Raw genomic sequence first — 3,880 nt, forward strand, 5'->3', positions numbered from 1 at the left:
TGTAATATTAGTTTCAGATATACAATTTAGTGATTCAACACTCACATACACCACCCATTGTTCATCACAACATGCGCATTCCTTAATCCCCATCACCTATTTACCCCATCCCCCCCCAGTCTCCCATCCAGCAACACTCAGTTTGTTTTGTACAGTTAAGTGTATGTTTCTTGGTTTGCCTCTCTTTTTTTCCCCATGTTCATTTATTTGTTTCTTAAATTCCACATGAGTGAAATCCTATGGTATTTGTCTCTCTGACTGACTTATTTCACTTAGCATAATTCTCTCTAGCTCTATCCACGTTGTTACAAATGACAAGATTTCATTCTTTTTTATGGCTGAGTAATATTCCATTGGAGGATTTATGTGTGTATATATAAAATATATATTTATATATAAAGTTTATATATATAATGTATATATATACAAATCCCACATCTTCTTTATCCATTCATCAGCCCATGGACATTTGGGCTGTTGCCATAACATGTGACTATTAGCCATCTGTCTTCATTGGAAAAATGTCTATTCATGTCTTCTGCCCATTATTTAATCAGATTATTTGTGTTTTTTGGTGTCAAGTTTGATAAGTTTTTTATATATTTTTTATACCTACCCCTTGTCAGATATGTCATTTGCAAATATCTTCTCCCATTCTGAAGGTTGCCTTTTAGTTTTGTTGTTTTCTTTGCTGTACGGAAGCTCTTTATTTTAATGAAGTCCTAATAGTTTATTTTATTTATTTTTTTGGGGGGGGAAGAGATTTTATTTTATTTTATTAATTATTTTTATGAACATATAATGTACCATTTGCCCCAGGGGTACGGGTCTGTGAATCACCAGGTTTACACACTTCACAGCACTCACCATAGCTCATACCCTCCCCAATGTCCATAACCCAACCACTGTCTCCATACGCCCCCTCCCCCCAGTAACCCTCAGTTTGTTTTGTGAGATTAAGAGTCTCTTATGGTTTGTCTCCCTCCGGATCCCATCTTGTTTCACTTTTTCCTTCCCTAACCCCAACCCCCTTCCCCACCTGCCTCTCAAATTCCTCATATCAGGGAGATCATAAGATAATTGTCTTTCTCTGATTGACTTATTTCACTCAGTGTAAAACCCTCTAAAACCATCCACATCATTGCAAATGGCAAGGTTTCATTTCTTTTGATGAATGCATAGTATTCCATTTTATATATATATATATATATATATACATACATACATACATACATACATACATACATATATATATATATACCACCTCTTCTTTATCCATTCATCTGTTGATGGACATCTAGGTTCTTTCCATTGTTTGGCTATTGTGGACAGTGCTGCTATAAACATTCGGGTGCACGTGCCCCTTCGGATCACTACATTTGTGTCTTTAGGGTAAATACCCAGTAGTGCAATTGCTGGGTCATAGGGTAGCTCTGTTTTCAATTTTTTTTTTCATTTTTTTTTTTTAATTTATTTTCAGCATAACAGTATTCATTGTTTTTGTACCACGCCCAGTGCTCCGTGCAATCTGTGCCCTCTCTAATACCCACCACCTGGTTCCCCCAACCTCCCACCCCCCCACCTCTTCAAACCCTTCAGATTGTTAATAGTTTATTTTTGCTTTTGTTTCCTTGCCTCATGAGACATATCTAGTAAGCAGTTACTCAGTTACTGTGGCTGATGTCAAAGAGGTTACTACCTGTGTTTTCCTCTTGGATTTTAATGGTTTCATGTCTCACAGTTAGGTCTTTAATCCATTTTACATTTATTTTTGTGTATGGTGTAAGAGAGTGGTCCAGTTTCATCCTTTTGCATGTTGCTGCCCAATTTCCCCAATGCTATTTGTTGAAGAGACTTTTTCCCACTGGATATTCTCTCCTGCCTTGTCAAAGTTGTGAATTCTTTTCTGGGTTTTCTATTCTGTTCTATTGATCTATGTGTCTATTTTTACGCCAAGTAGTATGGTTTCTAAATTTTCTAAGAGAGCAGATCTTACGTGTTCCCATCACACTCTCTCTCTCTCTCTCTCTCTCTCTCTCACACACACACACACACACACACACACACACAAATGGAAACTATGAGGTGATGAATAATGTATATCAAAGCATTAAGTTGTACATTTGGTTTTTTTTCCTCTTGCCAAAAAAAGTGCTTTAATAATTATGTCTAAAATTTTCTCACAGAAATCAGTTGATTTTAGTGTTTTTCTTCAGTCAAAGCTAGGACACCAGAGTAAAAGCCCCTAGGAGCAGCCAGTCCCCTTCGGGGTCCCAGGTAGGGCATGTCAGAAGAGCAGGTTTCAGAAGCTGGGGCTGGAGGCTACTCAGGAGATGGCCCTCAGGCTCAGCTTGAGCCCTTCTCGGACCTACAGGCAATCCCGTCTCCATCCAGTAGATGTCGTATTATTCCAGAGCATGTCATTATTGCTTGAAGTGCTGCTTGTGCAGGCTGTGGATGGCCAGCAGGAGCAAGGCCAGGCTTTGACAGCCACTGTCTATCCTGTCGCATTCCCTGAGCCAGGGCATTCACAGTGTGGTGCTGAGATGGCCCAGACCATTGTAGAGTTCCTGAACTCCAGAATCCCCCAGCTTGTTGTTGCTCATTGGCAGCATCACCAGAACTGTTTTGGGTCAATGTCGTGCTGAAGTGGTGGCAGCAGGTGGCTGTAAGCTGCAGGACTTTGTCCACCAGGCTCAACTCTTCAGGCTCTCCTTGGCCCTAAGGACATGGCACAGGTCTCTCTCTACAGCCCCTGGTGGTGAGGTCACAGTCCCAGAGCCACAGGGCCCTGAGTCAGGATCTGTGGTGTAGCATTCTGGGGCATAGCTCGGCAATGCCCAGGTCACCCAGCTTGTCACCCAGGTCCAGCGCCTGCAGTGAGTTCTTGGAGGTTACAATACCACACAGGTTCTTCCCATTGACCCATATGAGGCCACAGTTCTCCAGCTAGAGCATCTCAAACTGGTGGCAGGTAGAGTCCACCGGGCCGTTGTATAGCGTTCAGACGCCAGCCTCGCAGATGTCATCATTGCTCACCATGAACTTGGAATGCTGCTTGGCCTTTGAACACCACAGCTAGGGGCTCAAAACTAGCAGCTATCAGGTTGCAGTACTCTAGCTGAAGGATCTCACAGCAACACTGGGAGTCCAAGAGACCTTTGCGGAATTGCTGCAGGCCTGCATCCGCCAACAAATTATCAGTGAAGTGCAGTTGGTGAAGGATGGGCACCAAGTGCTGCACACAGGACAGGACCCCACAGCCAGCCTCCATCAGGCAGCAATTCTGCATCTTGCAGGTGGGGCTCTACAGGCCGTGGAGCACGAGGTGCATACCAGCATCACCCAGCTCTTTTGGTGCACAGCCTAAGCTCATTCAGGGAGGGATTGGCCCAGAGAGCACAGATGATATCCTTGCAACACAGCTCTGTGAGACCCCTGTCATCCAGCCTGACCACCTTGAACTGTTGGATCAGAGGCAGGAGCTCTCTCCACTCAGCATCACCCAACTGCTCACACTGAATGTCCAGATTCTTGGTTCAAGGCAAAGTATTTTCTCAGGCCAAACTCCTTTTTACACTGGGGCTGGGGAGCCTGTCGTACACTTTAAATATACGGTTTTGTCAACTATAGGTCAGAACAGCTAGGAAAAAAAAAAAAGAAATCCATCTGTATGTACTGTTTCCTTATACATATTGGGAGAATAAGAGGATTTGGAGGGTAGTTTCTGCCAAAATAGATTTTAATTTTTACAGTTTTAATTTTTCACATTCTTTACTTAAATTACAAATATATTTAATTAAGTATAATGGTATAAGTGTAGCATTTAGATTTGGCATTGTCTATGTCTTTTTTTTTAATTTAATTTTTTTTCAGTGTT

General features: G+C 42.1%; 1 pseudogene; it reads right to left on the minus strand.

The window, feature by feature from the left end:
• Positions 1 to 2,528: 2,528 nt before the first annotated feature.
• LOC116863618 lies at positions 2,529 to 3,533 on the minus strand (annotated as a pseudogene).
• Between the last annotated feature and the right edge of the window lie 347 nt (positions 3,534 to 3,880).

Source organism: Lontra canadensis, unplaced genomic scaffold (assembly GCF_010015895.1).
Source record: "Lontra canadensis isolate GAN:19392208 unplaced genomic scaffold, GSC_riverotter_1.0 scaffold1886, whole genome shotgun sequence".
Taxonomy (NCBI): Eukaryota; Metazoa; Chordata; class Mammalia; order Carnivora; family Mustelidae; genus Lontra; species Lontra canadensis.